Genomic DNA, 19,608 nt, shown 5'->3' with positions numbered 1-19,608 from the left:
TCAAAGGGGGAGAGAATAACTAAGAGAGATGATTGGAAATATTAAGGAATGACTAAACAACATGATGTTTTTATACAGATGAAGATGGAGAGAATATCATATTGATGACTAGATTTGAAATAAGACATCATATCCTAAGGGGGAGAAGTGTTGAAGATGTTGAAGATTGTTGTTGTTAAAGATATAGACCAAGTACTTCTGATGAACCAGAATGGAGACAAGAAATGTAAAGTTGTATTGTTATCAATTTATTACTTTATTATCTTATGTAATATATTTTTAATGTAAAACCATATTTTATGTGTTTCCACCAATGCCAAAGGGGGAGATTATTAGCCCCAACTAATAATGTAATAGGTAATGATATGAATATATATGAAAGAGTCATATCAGTTATTATATTGTCATTGATGTCAAAGTCTTAGTTGGCTAGACATTATACTAACTTAGTATAGTATCATATAATTTGATTAATCAAGAGGATTTGAAGAAAGTATGATGAAGACAAAATTGATAAGTATGGTATACAATGGCTACTTAAGTGAGTTGGACAGTGATAATGTTTTATTAATTTGATTGTTTAACAATCATATATTGTTGAAATTTATTGAAGATCATAAGCTTAACCAAGTGATAAGGTTAATGGAAGGAGATTGTATTCATCAAGTGACTGCAATATTGCCTAAGCAATTAGCAAAGAAAAAGAAAAACACATTAGTTCTCGAGCGAGTCTAGCAATAATCAAGTTCTATATTACCCAAGTAAATGTTCTGTTTACTAAATAATAGCTAGATGAACAAGTTTGAAAAATTGGAATCTAAGGCTGACTTTTGATAGAAATTTAGAAAGTTAAATATGGTCTAAGGCATGAGTCAAATTTTGTTACAAGATCAATGACTAGGAAAATTCAATAAGGATTTGATGATGGAGATTGAAGAAGGATAAGGATGAGCACAAAGTTCTATGAAAGTTATATTTTCCAAGTGTCTAAATTCATTGTATGGATTTTTGAATCTAGAAATTTGGTATGAACTTAAGATTGACAATTGTGACTAAGTAGCAATAGATGGAAGAATCTAGAAGCTTGGAGATGACTATTTAACAAGGAGATTAAGACAAATTTAGGTTATTGGTCCAAATCTGATTTGGTTGTTGGTTTGTTATGTTGGTATGTTGTTGATGTTGTTGGTCGAATGTAAGAAAGGAGATCAAAGTGAAAAAAATTGAAGAAGGTGAAAGAAGATAGGTGAGCCAGGTGAATAGAAAAAAGAAAGGAGAAAGAGAAGGTGTAAATCAACCCCTCAAAACTACAGAGTGAAAAGAGATCAAAGTGAGAGATTAGATAGAGACAAGAGAAAGGAGCAGAGATCTGGACAAGCAAAGGTAGTTGCTATTCTTAAAATCATTTCTACAATTAATTTTTAACCATTATAGCATAAAATATTGCAAAGATGAGTTGACCTAACAAGTTTGTAAATTCTAATATGGTAACATCGACTAGTGGTGTTTGTAAGTCCTTTAGAAAAAGCCACTCTTTAGATAAGTTCAAGGAGTGATAAGGTCTAGATGATATTTTGGTAAAATCCTCTAACAAGGTCACATTAATAATGTGTATGTAATGTTTAACAAGGTTGGATCCTAATAGAGATAATTTCATAAGAGTGAATATTTTAAGGTTGTCGGTCCTAGGTTGTTTTTCCCTTTACAAGGTTTCCACAATAAAATTATGGTGTCAAATGTGTGAATATTATTTGATGCAAGAGAATCTTGGGTTGCCTTGTAATCTTGCACTTTTTGTTCATTATGTCAGTTATTGTCGAGTTCCAGTTGATTCTAAGTTTCAGTTATTGTTAAGTTCCATTTGTTGTCGAGTTCTAGTTGTTGTTGAGTTCTAGTTGTTGTCGAGTGCTAATTTTTGTCGAGTTCTAGCTATTGTCAAGTTCTAGTTGTTGCCAAGTTGTCCAGTATTGGCTGAGTGTTCCTTCATGTGTCAAGTGAACATGTTATTTGTGGATGCTCAGTTCCTTATTTTGTCAAGTTTTCTTTCTTTTAGCTCTAAGTAGGAGGCGACTTTCGTATTTAATTTGGATTGTGAATTTAATGATAAGATCTTGTTTAGGGATGAGTGTTGACCATTTTGGGGTCAATCTTTATTTCATGTAATGTTCTAGAATCTTTTGTAAGCCTTTTTGGCAAGTATAAATAGAGTTATTAGGCTTAGGTTAAATGTAGAACTTGGAGGGTTTCAAAGTAGGAGTCATATGTGTCTAGAAGTACGAATTTAAAGTTGGAGAATGGATCTTGAATATATTTTGTATCTAGTCATAACCCAGAAGACCTTATAGTTGGGCATGTATGCTTAGTATTTGAAAAATCAATAAAAGTATTTTGTTCTCTCTCTCCTTGGTGTTGTTCTCTGTTGTTTTCTTCCATTTTGTTTACTTTGTAGGGTGGTTTGGATAGTTGGGTGTGCCCTTGGCCCTATTTCTTCATCCCTCCTTGCGTCAGATGGTACCAGAGCTTGAGATTCATCCTTGTGGAGATTGGATCATGTAGAACCCTAAGTGGATTTGGTTGTTGGGGTTAGCAGATCTGCGGATTTGACCTACAACTTGCAGAGGGTTACAATCTTGTAGCAACCTGATTGTAAAGATGGTTCAAGGTAAAGGAAATGTTGGCAATTTCATATTGGATACATTGAGACAAATTGTAGCTAGATTAGATGTTGTAGAGATAGCCCAGAGGAGAGGAGTGCATCTTGATGATGTGAGTGATAATGAAGCGGCATCACCAAACCCTAATCTAAAACCTGAAGAAGATCAAGATAAGGCAATATTGTTGAGAGTATTATCTAGGGAAAATTCAAAGCCTATTGTAGAAGTTGTTCTTTATGATGGAAAATTGGATACCAATGATGTGCTGGATTGGATCTATGAAATGGAGAAGTTCTTTGAGTATGAAAACACTCTTGATGATAGGAAGGTGAAGATTGCAGTTACTAAGTTGAAAGAATATGCCTCATTGTGGTGGAAGCATTTGCAAACTGATAGGCAAAGGAGAGGAAAAGAGAAGAACAAGACTTGGGTGAAAATGGTGAACAAGGTAAAGAACAAATTCCTTCCTGCTAATTACCAAGTTATCTTGTTGAGAAAGATGCAAAATTTGAGACAAAGATACATGACTATGAAGGAGTATATTGAGGAATTCTATAGATTGGACATCAGATCTGGACATATGGATGATGATGTTGAGAAAAATTCAAGGTACATAAATTGGTTAAGATCTAGAATTCAAGATGAGATAAGTTTTATGAAATTGGAAAGTGTGGAAGAAGCATATCAATATGCCTTAAAATCTGAGGAGATCTTGACAAAGAAGCATGAACAAAGACAAACAAGTAGAGGTGGTAGATTCCAAAGAGGTGATGGTAGATCTTATGGAGAAGGTGGCATATCTGACAATTATGTGCAAGATAAGGGAAAATTTTAATAGAAGAGTGATGATAAAGGCAAGATCGAGTGGAAAGGTGGCAATTTCTACCAAGGAGGTACTAGTTCTTACTGAGGAAGAGGTGATTCTTATTCTAGAGGTGATTTTCATGGTAATTATTTTAGATGTGGTAAAGAAGGGCATATATCTTTTGAATGCAGATCGTCTGAAAGTGGGCAAGGTAACAGAAATGTTGTGATTTAACAAGATACTAAGGATTCACCTAGTGGACTTGGGACTGGAGAAAATATGATGGTGATAAGAACCTTATGTAATAAGGGAAGTGATAAGGAACCTATCCTAACAAGAAGTATTTTTATGACCAAATGTAAGATGGCCAAAAAATGTTGCAAAGTGATCATTGATAGTAGAAGTTCTACAAATTCAGCATCAAAAGAATTGGTTACAAAGTTATAGTTGCAAAGGTTGGAGCATCCTAAACCTTATCATGTTTCATGGATCAAGGATGTGCATAAGATATTGGGAAGTGAACAATGTATTGTGAAGTTCAAGATTGGACATTATTTTGATAAAGTTTTGTGTGATATTATGCCTATGGATTTGATGAAGGGTGCTCCCCTTAATACCATTAACACATAACAGAAACAAAGAAACAACAAAAAATGCAAGAAAAAAATATGGACTTCTTATTTGTGTCACAAACGTAGAATTACAAAATTCATGAGTACAATATGCTAACCCACATGGGTGCCTTCATTATAGTAATCTACAAGACTAATTTGTGAACTAATATCTAGAGCTATTCTAGACAATGTTCGAGCCTTTCTTAAATAGGAAATTTTATGTCGCCTGGGAAGGTTCTAGACATCGAAACTTAATACCTAGGGCCAACAAACCCTAACAATACAAATAGAGTCAACCAAATACATCTTTGACATTTATTTTAGGAATTTTAGGTAGCCCAACTTCGGAAGGCCATAACTCTCGAACCTTTTCTCTAATTGGCTATAATAACCATTTTTCAAAAATGTTAGCTCTTGATCTATAGCCTTGAAATGGCATTAGTACCTTTTCTTTGAGTTTTTGAACCTCATCTGAGCACTCTAAGCCCTCCAATAGTGAGCCTAAAGATTTTTCTACAAATTTTTCCACCAAAAATTCACAATAAACTCTCTGATGCTTAAGCTAGAACAATAAGATTTTTATGATACGATTATAACTCTAGAATGAACCTTCCTATAGAAAATGAGAACATTCCAAGCTCATATGACAAACTTACCAAAAATTGCAAGCTCCCAAAAATAGCAACACCCCTGTCTACTAGTTCTTATTAAAATAGAAAAGACTGAAATTAAAATATTTTTGGGTGATGCAAGATTGATCTTACATCCAAGATGCTCCTGCATCAGACACCCGAGGTAATTTAAGAAGTGACTTCGTCACATCTCAGGTGTTTAGAGGAAAACCAAGACAATTAACCTCCTCCCTTGCTAGCCATGATGAATCCTCTATTGGCCTCCCTTTCCATTTGACCTGGTATTCTTCATAAGTTATGTTCCTTGTATTTTTGCCAATATGACTATCTAGTATCTCCTCGATCTCCTTTGCAATTGAACTAGTTGTTGGAATACTCCATTGCACTTCTGAAACTTCATCTCCATCACCTCCTTCATAATAGTCAAATCTAAAATATTAAATACTAGTGAAATATTCAATTCAGCAAGCAACTCCACTTCATAAGCATTGCTAGAATCATGCTTTTTCACTATCTTGCACAATCCAAACTTCTTCATCTTCAACTTATTATATATACCCACTGAAAAATGCTCCTTTCTCAAATGAACCATGATTTCATCTCTAATCTAAAATTCCTTATACCTCCTATTCACATTTGCATGAGCCTTGTACTATATATTCATCGTTATGATGTGCTTCCTCACCTCCTCATGAATGTTCTTCAAATGTTTAGCAAATTATTATGCTTCAACACTACTTGTCTCTCCTTCATCCAACTACCTCAATTTAGAAGCATTTCTAGGACTACTCCCATATACAATCTGGAAGGGTGATTTACCAATACTCTTGTTGACAAAATTATTATATGCAAATTTTGTTTGTGGTAAAATCATATCCCATCCTTTTGGCTTATCTCCAACCAAGCATCTCAACAAGTTTCCACAACTGTGATTCACAACTTCTATCTATCCATCAGTTTGTGCATGATGTGATGAACTGAACTTCAAATTTTTCTTCAACTTCTTCCACAATGTATGCAAGAAATACCCAACAAATTTGGTATTTTGATCTGAAACTATACTCTTTGGAAGACCATGTAGTCTCACCACTTCTCTAAAAAAAAACTTTGTCAAATGAATAGCATCACTAGTCTTCTTGCAAGGAATAAAATGTGTCATCTTTGAAAACCCATCAACCACCACAAAAATAGAATCATGCCATGATGTGTCCTTAGTAATCCAATAACAAAATTCATGCTGACTAATGGCTGATACAACCCTGTATTCCACATCACTCCTTTCACCATCTGACATACTCTATAACTCTATACAAACTTCTTCACATCTTGTTGCAACTATGGCCAATAATAATTCTCAACAACCAAAGCTATGGTTTTATCTCTGCCAAAATGTCTAGTCAATCATCCACTATGATTCTCCTTGATGAGATTCTCTCTCATTGAACTTCTTGGAATGCACAACTAGCTTCCTTTGAACAAAATAATATCCTAAATCATGAAATCCAATCACTTTGTCCTATCAAGTGTAACAGGTTTTGCACAAGCCTTCCACACTTCACCAAAATCAGGCTCATCTGGATACAAAGTACTAAGTTCCTTAAACCCAACCACCTCTATTTTCATTTCTATTAGTAAAATTTGTCTTCTACTAAGAGCATTTACAACTTTTTTAGACTTCCCACTCCTGTGTTTTAAAATAAATGTATAACTCTGCAAAAACTCAACCTACTTCAAATGTCTTTGGTTTAATTTTCCTTGACTATTCAAATATTACAAATCTTGATGATCAGTATACAAAACAAACTCCTTAGGAAGAAAATAATGTCTCCACTTCTTCAATGCTTGAACTATAGCATAAAATTCTTGATCATAGACAAAATATTTTCTTTTTAAGAAGGGTTCTCCCTTAATACCATAAACACATAACAAAAACAAAGAAACAACAACAAATGTGAGAACAAAATATGGACTTCTTATTTGAGTCATTCAAAGTCTCACTTAAATAAGTAATAGGTCTACCTTCTTGGCTCATAATAGCTCCTATTGCAATACCACTAGCATCACAATCTACTTGAAACACCTTGTTAAAATCAGGAAGTGCTAAAATAGGTTGCTCACTAACTTTCTATTTCAACAAATTAAAACTCTTATATGCTCCTACACTCCACTTAAATTCTTTCCTATCCTCTCTCATTGTTTCAGTCAAGATTCCACAAGTACTGCTAAAACCTCTTATGAACTTTCTATAAAAACTAGTCAGTCCATTCAAAGATTTTACCTCTATCGCACTCTTTGGAGTAGACCATTCAAGGATAGCCTTCACTTTCTTTGGATCTATTTTTAGACCTTTTGCTGAGACTACAAATCCCAAGTACACCAACTCTTTTACAAAATTTTACTTCTTCAAGTTTATCAACAACTTTTCTTCCCTCAACTTATCAAACACCTTATGAATATGGATCAAATGCTCCTCCAATGTTTTACTAAAGATCAAAATATCATCTAGCTAAACAATGACAAACTTACCCAGAAACTCCTTCGGTACCTCATTCATGAGCCACATAAAAGTGCTTGGTGCATTGGTTAGCCCAAAAGGAATGACTAACCACTCGTACAATCCTTATTTTGTCTTGAAAGCAGTCTTCCACTCATCACCTTCTCTTATACGAATCTAATGGTACCCACTCTTCAGGTCTATCTTTATGAAATAATCAGCTCCACTCAAACAATCCATAATATCATCCATCCTTGGCACTATAATTGATTGTAATTTTGTTGATAGCATGAGAATCTATGCACATCCACCATTCTCCATTCTTCTTCGGTGCTAATACAACTCGTACAGCACATGGACTCAGACTCTCTTGAATCAACCCCTTCTGCAATAATTCATGAACTTGTTTGTTCAACTCTTCACTTTTTGTTGGTGTTATTCTATGCCCTACCTTGTTTAGAAAATTAGATCTTGGAATCAAATCCATTTGGTGACTGATCTTCCTCATTGGGGGCAATCCATCAAGTATATTATTTGATACAATATCAAAAAACTCTCCCAACATATCTACAACTTCTGCAGGTATGTCCTCTACTTCTTCTTTACTATCTTTTGGAATTATAAAAAAACACATATGCTCATGCTTCATACCTTTGAGAAACTCTTTTCCATCAATAAAACATATTCTAGTAGCACTACATACCTTTTCTTCTTTCTCCTTCAATGGCTTCATCATATGTTTCACTCCATCCTTGGTCAGAGTGTAGGTATTTACTCGCCCATCGTGTACAACATGCCTGTCAAATAGCCACGGCCTACCCAGTAACATATGACATATGTCCATAGGTATGATATCACATAGTACCTCATCCTAGTAGCTTCCAATCTTGAACTTCATTTAGCATTGCTCATTGACCATGACCTTGTGATCATGTTGCACCCAAGCAATACAGTATGGATGCGGGTGTTTCTGTCTCTTCAACTTCAACTTGACGACCATTATCTCTAACACCAAATTGTTAGTACTTCCACCATAAATGATCACATCACAATACTTATCTTCACATTTTCACCTTGTGTGAAACAAGTTCTTTCTTTGATCAAGTTCATTCTCACCACTCAGTAGGACTCTTCTATTAACTAGGACTTCTCCTCTCTCAGCAACTTCAAAATGTGATGATCCGACATCTTCATCAACATATGAAACTTTTGCCTAGCCTTATATTCTTCAATTTTTCCTTCCTTGGTGCTAAAAATATTCAAATGCTATATGCCCTTCTTCTTTGCAATGAAAACATTTCCCACAGAACCCACCTCTTCGAGATCTTTGTCTTATGCCTCTTCCTCTTCGACATCTTTGTCTTATGCCTCTTCCTCTTTGATCTCTATTGTTCTAATCATAGAAATGATTGGAATTGTTTCCTCTTTGGTTCTGACTACTACTCCTAGCCTCATCCTCATTCTTTTGATCATCAGTATGACTTCCATAAGATCATTCACCAGATCTTCCACTGTGACCTCTTCCACTATTCTTGTTGTCAAACTTCTTGCTCAATTTCTCCTCAAATCTTAGGGAAAATTGGTATGCCTCCTCAATAGTGTTCATTCGAACCAAACTCAACTCATCCTAAATACTTGGCCTTAACCCATTAAGATAATGGGCCACTTTCTCCTTATCAGCTTCTGCATGGTCAGTTCTAATGAGAACTCAATAGAACTCTTCGGTATACTCTTGAAGATATTTTCTCGCTTGCTTCAACCCTTGCATCTTCTTCAACAGATCAAGCTCATAATCCACAAGAATGAATTGTCACTTCATTTTAGCTATCATCCAATCCCATCTGGTGATTTTGTCCTTTCCCTTTCTATTTCGTTCCAACTGAACCTCCTGCCACTACATCTTTGCATGTCCCTTCAGTTTTGCCTTAGTAAACTTGACCTTATCATGATCATCAAGATCTTCATACTCAAATTAATCCTCCAATTCATTAATCCAATCGATCAGCTCCTTTGGGTTAAGATTTTTCAAAAGTGTGGGAACTTCAAACTTAGGCCTTTGTCCAATCTTGGAGATGGCCCTAAAAAGCCTCTCTTTCTCTGGGTTTAGAACTACCTCTAGTTTAGCATTTTCTTCTTCTTCTTCTTCTTCCTCATCCTCCCTTTCATCTCTTATGACAATATTTATTCCTCAACACATTTGTTCTTCTAATGCTTGCATTTGTCTTTGGAGGGCTCTAAAACCCTCAAGTGTAACACCTACAACTCTTCCACCAGGCTTAGTTCATGGAGTCATTTTTGTGATTTCGTTGAAACCCTAGTGCAAACTGCCTCACAATTGGCAATCATTCTACATGCTCAGCCCAAACCACAGTCCTGGTGTGAACTACCTCACAATCAGTTATCTATCCACACACTCAATAACTCTAACTCTGATACTACTTGATGAAAGGTGCTCCCCTTAATATCATAAACACATAATAGAAACAAAGAAACAACAAAAAATGTGAGAAAAAAATGGACTTCTTATTTGCACCACATATGTAGAATTACATAATTTATAAGTACAATATGCTAACCCACATGGGTGCCTTCATTATAGTAATCTACAAGATTAAGCTGTGAACTACTACCCAAAGTTGTTCTAGACAATGTTTGGGCCTTTCTTAAATAGGCAATTTTGTGTCACCCAAGAAGGTTCTAGACATTGAAACTTAATACCTATGGCCGAAAAACCCTGACAATACATATAGAGTCAATCAAATACAACTTTGACATTTATTTTAGGAATTTTAGGTAGCCTAACTTTGGAAGGTCATAACTCTTGAATCATTTCTCTGATTGGCTATTATAACCACTTTTTGAAAATGCCAACTCCTGATCTACAAGTTCAAAATGGTGGAAGTGCCTTTCCATCAAGCTTTCAGACCTCATTTGGGCACTCTAAGGCCTCCAACTGTGAGCCTGAAAATTTTTCTACAAATTTTTTCACCAAAAATCCTCAATAACTTCTTTGATACTTAAGTTGGAGCAATGAGATTTGTATGGTAGGCTTATAACTCTAAAATGAACCTTCCTATAGAAAATGATAACATTTCAAGTTTGTATGACAAACTCTCTAAAAATAGCAAGCTCCCAGAAATAGCAACCCCCTGTCTACTAGTCCTTATTAAAATAGAAAATACTAAAAAAAAATTATTTTTGGGTGATGCAAAATTGCTCTTACACCTAGGATGTTCCTACATTAGGATTGTCGTCATATTATGTTGGGTAGACATTGGCAATATGATAAATATGTTATAAATGATGGAAGCTTGAATCAATATACTATTTAGATGAATGGGAAAAGGCAAATATTGTTGTCTTTGATTGAAAGTCCAAATGAGGTTAATTGTACTACTGTGAAAGTTTGCATGGTTAATGGGAAACAATTTGAAAAAGAAATAAAAAGGAACCAAATTTTTTTTGCTATAATTCCTAGGAGATCGAGTTTTGGTAGTAATGACTAAGCAGCATAAGCTGGTAATGATCGAGTGATAGCAAAAGATAGTAATAACTGAGTGATAGTAGAAACTAGTAGAGGTTGAGTACTAGTAGAAATTGAAAACTTGTTGAATGAGTATAAAGAGATTGTTGTAGAGAATATTCTTAATGGTTTACCACCAGTAAGAAGTATAATTCATTGTATGGATCTGATTTCTAGAGCTAGTTTTTTGAGTAAAACACCATATAGATTGATACCTACAGAGAATTGAGAACTTAACAGACAAGTGCATGAGTTGTTGTAGAAAGGTTTGACCAGAGAAAGGTTGAGTCCATGTGTTGTACCTACTATGTTAGCACCTAAGAAGAATGGAGAATATGTACTAATTTCAAAGCTATTAACAAGATCACAGTGAAATATAAGTTTCCTATGCCAAGGATGGATGACATAATAGATTGTTTGAGTGGAGAAAAATATTTTACCAAGATTGATTCAAAGAGTGGCTATCATCATATTAGAATCAAAGAAGGTGGTGAATGGAAGATTGCTTTCAAGACAAAAGATGGTTTGTATGAATGGTTGGTAATGCCTTTTGGTTTGACTAATACACCTAGTATTTTCATGAGGTTGATGAATAAAGTTCTCAAACAATTCTTGGGTAAGTTTGTGATTGTTTATTTGGATGATATTATGATATTTAGTAAGACTAAGGAAGAATATCTTGAGCATGTTAGACAAGTATTGCAGAGATTGAAAGAGAAAAAGTTGATGATCAATCTAAAGAAGTGTGCTTTTATGTAAGAGGAGATTGTGTATTTGGAATTTTTGATTTCAACTAATGGTTTGAAACTGGATCTTGTGAAGGTTAAAGAAATTTTGGAATGGCCTACACCTAAGAATATGGGTGAGGTAAGATCATTTCTTGGTTTGGTTAGTTTTTATAAGAAAAATATAAGAAATTTTAGTTATGTTTGTAATGTTATGACTGAGACAATGAGAGGAGATAAAAAAGAATTCAAGTGGACGCATGGAGCTGATTATAGTTTTCAGACTTTGAAACAAAAGGTTGTTGAGTTACCTATATTGGTTTTTCTCAATTTCAATAAGGTAATTCAAGTTGAATGTGATGCAAGTGGTGGTGCAATAGGAGTTTTATTAAGTCAAGAAGCTAAACCTATTGCTTTCTTTAGTGAGAAGTGCAATAATGCTAAAAGGGAGTATTATGTATATGATCAAGAGTTTTATGCTATTGTTCAAGCATTGAAGAAGTGGAGACATTATTTGATTCCTAAGGAGTTTGTGTTGTATACTGGTCATAAAGCCTTACAGTACTTGGAAAGTCAACATAAGTTAAATCAGAGGCATATGAAGTGGGTTGAGTATTTGCAGAGTTTTACTTTTGTGATTAAGCATAAAAGTGGAGTCACTAACCAAGTTGTCAATGCATTGAGTAGAAGATGTTCTTTGCTGACCAAGATGAAAGTTGAAGTTCTTGGTTTTGATGAGATGAAGGAGTTGTATGATACTGATCCTAATTTTTCTGAGATGTGTGTTAGGATTAAACCTCAAACAGAAAAAACAATTACATGCAAATATAAACAATATCATAAAATAATAGATAGCATAGAAGAGAACACAAGACGCCAAGATTTAACTTGGTTCACCCAAACCCTAGGATATGCCCACCAAAAAATAAGTCCAATATTATTACAATCCATTGATTACAACCTAATTACAATCTATAATCTCTTATAGCTCAATACTACTATAGGAAGCAATTTATGTATCACACCTTATGGAAAAATCCCTAACCCTAAGCCCTTTTATACAAGTATGTTTTCTACTTTAGGGTTATAGTTAATTATAATATGTTGGAAAAAAATTATCGATAAAATATTAGTGATAAAATAGGGCCCAAAAAAATTACAAACTAATAATCTCTCACTTGGAGACTGATCATGCTCCACACTAGACAACAATCTCCCACTTGGAGACTGATCTTGTAGCAATACCGCTACCACATGGGGCTCCCACTAGATCAAAACCAACCTAGACTCAGTTTTTCTTTTATTTTCTTCAGTCTAGAACACCAACCAAAGCTGAAGAGGGCTTCAATTTCTCCCTTTTCACTACCTTTGTAAACATATCTATTGGATTGTCATCTGTATGTATCTTGTGTAGCTTTAACTATCCATCATCCAAAATTGACTAAATGAAATTCTACCACAATTGTATGTGTTTTTTCTTTGAATGCAAAGAAGAATTCTACTCAAAATGAATGGCACTTTGACTGTCTGTAAACAAATAATTATCCTTCTCAGGGTGTCCCAATTCTTCCAATAAGAACTAGTAAAGTCATATCATCTCCTTGTTTGCCTTTGTAGCAGCAACATACTCTACCTCTGTAGTGGATAAAGCATTTACCTTATGTAACCTAGAAACTCAACTCACTATTGCCCCACCAACAATAAATACATAACCTATAGTACTTTACCTAGTATCAATATCCTCTACCAAATCTAAGTTACCATACCCCTATAAATTAGTAGTAGAGCCCCCAAAATATAAACACTTATTGGATGTTCCTCTCAAATATCTAAGAATCCATTTGACTTCATTCCAATGCTCAATTCCTAGATGACTCATATACCTACTAATGACTCCCACTGCACATGCAATATCTGGCCTTGTACATACCATAGCATACATCAAACTTCCTACAGTTGAACCATAAGGTACCTTGGACATCTTATCCTCCTCTTTTTATGTCTTTGGACACATCTCCTTAGTCAACTTCAAATGACCAAGTAAATTTGTGCTGACAGCTTTAGCATTCTCCATAGAGAAAAGTTGCAACACCTTCACAATATAATCATCTTGAGATAATATCAATTTCTTGTTCTTCCTATCTCTGCAAATCTTCATACCAAAGATTTATTTTTTTGCCCCCAAATCATTCAAGGAAAATGCATGTGCTAATTGGCATTTCAGTCCCTTAATGTGATCCATGTTAGACCCAGCTATAAGAATATTATCAACATATAAATATACAATAATATAGTTGTCATCATCCAAAGTAAACACAATAATTTGAACAACACCTACTATATCCATGCTCATGCATAAAACTATCAAATTTCAGATACCATTGCCAAGGTTCTTGCTTCAGTCCATATAATTTTTTCTTCAATCTACACACTAAGTTCTCCTTACCTTTGACCTCAAATCCCTATGGTTGAGCCATATGTATCTATTCATCCAAATTACCATGAAGGAAGGTTGTTTTAATATCAAACTGCTCCAAATGAAAATTTTTAGTAACCACAATACTTAAAACACTACGGATCGAAGTCATTTTAACAAAAAGAGAAAATATCTCATCAAAATCAATGCCCTTTTTCTATGCAAATCCTTTTACAACTAACTTGGCTTTAAATCTTGTCTTACCACCATCTGTTTCTTTTAACCTATAAAGCCATTTATTTTATAAAGCCCTTTCACCTGCACCTAACTTGCATAAATCTCGTGTCTTATTTTTTAGCAAAGAGTCTGTTTCATCTTTCATTGCAGACTCCCACTAAATCTTAGTATCCACCTGCACAGCTTCATCATAACATTTAGGTTCACCAGCATCAATAAGTAAAATAGAATACAAAGAAGGAGAAAATATTTCTTGAGGTCCACTTAGCCTTGTTAACCATCAAACATTCACTAGTGTGTGGTATTTGTTGTTGCAGTTGTTGCACATCATAAGGAATTGTTGGAACATCATCTTTTAGAGTATCATCCAGCACTACATAATCATCTTCTTTCTTCTCATGTTGTTGCAACAGATCTTTGTACAACACTTTCTCATTGAATATGACATCCTTGCTTCTTACAATTTCATGATTTTCAAAATTCCAAAGCCTATAACTAAATTCATCAATGTTATATCCAAAAAATACACATTTCTTTGACTTAGCTTGCAGCTTGGTTCTATTTTCAAAATCTATATGAGAAAATATTTTACAACTAAAGGTTCTAAGAAAATAATAACTCACCTTCTTACTAGTCCATGCTTCCTCTAGAATACCACAGCCCAAACGAGTAGAGGGACCTCTATTAATCAAATATATAGTAGTATTAATAGCCTTCACCTACATGTTTAAGGGCAACCCTACATGCAACCCCATGCTCCTTACATGCTCCATTATAGTCTTGTTCATGCATTCAGCCACTTCATTTTCTTGTGGAGTCCTTGAAATAGTTTTCTATCTATGAATACCATTAGTGGAGCAATAATCTTCAAGTTCATGATTGCAATACTCACCACTATTATCAAATCTGAAACATTTTAATTTCTTACCAGTCTCATTTTCAACCAAACACTTCCATTTCTTAAAAGTTTGAAATACATCATATTTTTTTCTAAGAAAATAAACTCATACTTTTCTAGTTGCATCATCAATAAATGTAACATAATAATGAAAGCCACAAAGGAAAGATACCTAAGCTGGTCCCCATACATTTGTATGCACAAACTCTAATCTCTCACTTTTGTTTTCCTTCCCACTCTTCACAAAACTCACTCTCTTTTGTTTTTCATACACACAACTTCATAGAAATCCATATTAACACATTTCAGACCTAGTAAAACATTCTTTGAATGAAGTAATTTCATACCTTTCTCACTCATGTGCCCGAGTTAGTTATGCCACAATGTTGTATTAGAATCTATAGCAGCTATTTGTTCTTTCTGCTCAACTACAACAACTGTTCCTGAACATTCATTTTTCTCTAAAACAATCAAAATAGAAAGAACAGTGTGACCTATAGAAAGATATAAGGTGCCTACTTTCACACCTTTTGCTACTACAAGGGAACCTTTTGAAACCTTCCAATTTTTATCATCAAAAGTAACTACACAACCCTCATCACCTAGTTTCCCTACTGAAATTAAATTCCTACTTAGCCTTGCAATATGTCTTACCTCATGTAGTAGCCAATGATTTCCATTTTGCAACTTAATCTTAACTTTTCCCTTTCCAACAATCTAATAGGGTTCATTGTCCCCCAAATAAACAAGCCCAAAATCCCCTTGGACATAATCAATGAAATAACCTCTATGAGGTATAACATGAAATGAAGCACCAGAATCTAAAACCCATAAATCATCAATAATTTCTAAATATAGAAGCAAAGCATCCTCTTCAGATTTGTTACTTACAAAACTTGCCTCCTTGTTCCCTTCTAGGTTATATCCTTCATTGTTCTTTCGAGTCCAAGAATCTTTCTTCTTATTCCCTGGTTTCTCATAGTACTAGCAATCTCTCAGTCCTCTGGATTGAGACCTCTTCCCTTTTGAATTTCCTCTTGATTTCTCATGATTTTCATAATTATTTCCTCTCTCAGTCGTTATGCCTCTTCTTTGTGCATTCAAAGAACTTCCTGATGTAGATCCACCTGAGGTTTTCCAATGAGTTTCCTCACTCAAAATAATATTGATCACATCATCATATTTTAGGGTATTAGATTTTGAAATGGAATTACTCACACCCATTACCAATCCATTCCAAATTTTAGGCAAAGAACACGAAATCAAGAGAGCCCTAATTTCTTCATCAAAATTAATACCCATAGAAGATGTTGACTAGTAATAGTATTAAACTCATTTAAATGATTGGCAATAGATCCACCTTCTGCAATCTTCATATTAAATAAATGCTTCATGAGAAATACCTTATTTGAAGCCGAGGGATTTTTATATAATTTTGCTAGGGTTTCCATCAGCCTTGTTGTCATCTTCACTTTTGTAATGTTAAATGTCACCGATGGTGCCAAGCATAATTAAATGCTTCCAAGTGTCTTTCTGTCTAAAATATTCTAGTCCTCATTTGTCATAGTTCCCTAGTTCTTAGTTTTTCCTTCTTACGGCTTCCATAAATCCTTTTGATAAAGATAGTCCTCCATTTACATTTTCCATAACTAAAAGTTCTACCCATTAAACTTGTCAACCTTCAGCTTACCCTCATCTACCATCACTCCCACTCAACCATGAGACTTTTCTGTAGAGGATAATCAAAAAAAAACTTTGCTCTGATACCACTTGTTAGAATTAAACCTCAGATAGAAATAATAATTACATACAAATATAAATAATATCATAAAATAATAGCTTGCACAAAAGAGAACACAAGACATCAAGATTTAATGTGGTTCACCTAAACCCTAGGCTACGTCCACCAAACAACAAGTCTGATACTATTACATGATCTAGTGATTACAACCCGATTATAATCTATAATCCCTTACAACTCAATACCTTTGAAAGAAGCAATTTTCGCATCACACCTTATGGAAAAATCCCTAACCCTGAGCCCTTTTATACAAGTATTTTTTCTTCGTTAGGGTCATAGTTAATTACAATATGTCAACCCAAAATTACTGATAAAATATTAACGATAAAATAGGGCCCAAAAAAATTTAAACCCCAAAGAATTATGAAATATGTACAGTACTTCCCTAATCAGTCACCACAAACTCATAATGTGGAGAGAGTGCAGAGCACTTAGTTCTAACATCCAAGTAAGTTTGATCAATATTTTATTCAAGAAGGTATGTTGTTTAAAGGTATTCATTTGTGTATTCCTAAGAGATTTATGAGATTGAATTTGATTAAGGAAAAGCATAGTGGTGGATTGGTTGGACATTTTGAAATTGATAAGACATTGAGTTTGTTGAAGGATAAGTATTATTGGCCACAAATATATAAGGATGTTCAAAAGTTTGTAAGGAGTTGTGGAGTTTTTCAAGTTGCAAAAGGAGTAAGTCAAATTACGGGTTTGTATACACCTATTTCTATTCCTAAGAAACCTTGTAGTGACATTAGTATAGATTTTGTTCTTGGATTACCTAAGACAGTAAAAGGGTATGATTCCATATTTGTTGTTGTGGATAAATTTTCTAAGATGGCTCATTTCATGCCATGTAAGAAGACATTAGATGCTGAGCATGTTGCTGAAATTTTCTTTAAAAAGATTGTTAGATTGCATAGATTACCAAGAAGTATTATTTCTGACAGAGATAGTAAGTTTGTTGATTATTTTCGAAAGATTTTGTGGAAGAAGATGGGTACTGAGTTGAAGTTTAGTTCTGCTTTCCATCCACAAACAGTTGGACAAACAGAAGTTATGAATAGAAGCTTGGGTAATTTGTTAAGATTTTTAATTGGAGATAAACCACATAATTGGGAGGTGGAATTAGCACAAGTTGAGTTTGCATATAATAGTTTTGTGAATAGGAGTATGGGGAAAACACCTTTTGCAATTGTCACTAGAATATAGCCTAAAGGGATATCAGATTTAAGAGATGTTGTTGGTGAAGAGAAGAGAAGTGATGCGAGAGAAAAGTTTTCTGATTTTATGAAGTCTTTGTATAAGAAAGTAAAATTGAGATTGGAACAAAGTAATTTGAAGTATAAGGAGAATGCTAATAAGTCTAGAAGACATCATGTTTTTGAAGTTGGTGATGAGGGGATAGTTCATTTGAAGAAAGGAAGATTTCTTATTGGAACATATAGTAAGCTAAAGATGAAGAAGTTTGGAGCTTGTAAGAACTTGAGAAAGTTTGACAGTAGAAATGCTTATGAAGTTGAGTTACTTGATGACATGGATATATCTCCTATATTCAATGTTGTTGATTTGTATAAGTATCATGACTCAAATGATGAAGTTGTTGTATTAGATGATTATCATAAGAAGTAGATTGAAGAGGTTAAACATGTATTAGATCAAAGAGTTAATAAGAGCATAAGAGGAAAAGATTACTATGAGTATTTGGTGAAGTGGAAGTATAGACCAGTTGAAGATGCTACATGGATTTCTCAATCTGAGTTGGATTCAACTTTGGCTATGACACTTGCATTATTCAAGAGAATCATTTCTTCCAACCTTGGTTGTCTGATGTAGGAGCATTTTGGGTTGCCTTGTAATCTTGTACTTTTTGTCCATTCTACCAGTTATTGTTGAGTTCCAGTTGTTGCCAAGTTCCAGTTGCTACTGAGTTTTAATTGTTTTCGAGTTCCAATTGTTGTCAAGTTCTAGTTGTTATCAAGTTCCAATTTTTGTTGAGTGCTAGTTGTTGTTGAGCTTGTTGCTGAGTTCCAATTACTGTCGAGTTGTCCAGTGTTGGTCAAGTGTTCCTTCATGTGTCGAGTGAACATGTTATTTGTTGATGCTTGATTCCTTGTTTGGTTGAGTTGTTTGTCTTTTAGTTCTTAGTCAAAGCCAACTTTAATATTTAATTTGGATCATGAATTTAATGATAGGATCTTGTTTAGGGATGAGTGTTGACCATTTTGGGGTCGGCCTTTCTTTCATATAATATTCTAAAATCTTCTGTAAGCCATTTTGGCAAGTATAAATAGAGTTCTTAGGCTTAACTTAAAGGTTGAGCTTAGAGGGTTTCAAAGTAGGGGGCATATGTGTCTAGAAGTGCAAATTTGAAGCTAGATCATGGATCTTGAATGTATTTTGAATATGGTCTTAATCCATGAGGCCTTATACCTGGGCATGTATGCTAATTATTTGAAAAATAAATAAAAGCATATTTTCTCTCTCTCCTTGGTGTTGGTCTCTATTGTTTTCTTTCGTTGTATTTACTCTGAAGGGCGGTTTGAATAGTTGGGTGTGCCCTTGGCCCTAGTTCTTCATCCCTCCTTGCATCATTATTTGTGTTGCAAGTTGTTTTACATGTTTTTACAGTTTATTACAACTTGGTAACAACTAAATAATTAGAAGGTAATAACTAAGTTATTTTATTGACAATCGGTGATGCAAAGAACAGTAAGTTAACAATTTAGAATAAAGTGATTGAAAGAGTTCAAGAATAAGTTGAATGATTATACCAACAGATTGTTGTTAAATTTTATGAATTTTTTATTGGTAC

The sequence above is a fragment of the Cupressus sempervirens genome, chromosome 5, assembly GCF_028749045.1.
Source record: "Cupressus sempervirens isolate cs-2001-9-10 chromosome 5, ASM2874904v1, whole genome shotgun sequence".
In the NCBI taxonomy this organism is placed as follows: domain Eukaryota; kingdom Viridiplantae; phylum Streptophyta; class Pinopsida; order Cupressales; family Cupressaceae; genus Cupressus; species Cupressus sempervirens.
The sequence above is the reverse complement of the archived record's forward strand: the minus strand, read 5'-3'. Positions refer to the sequence as shown.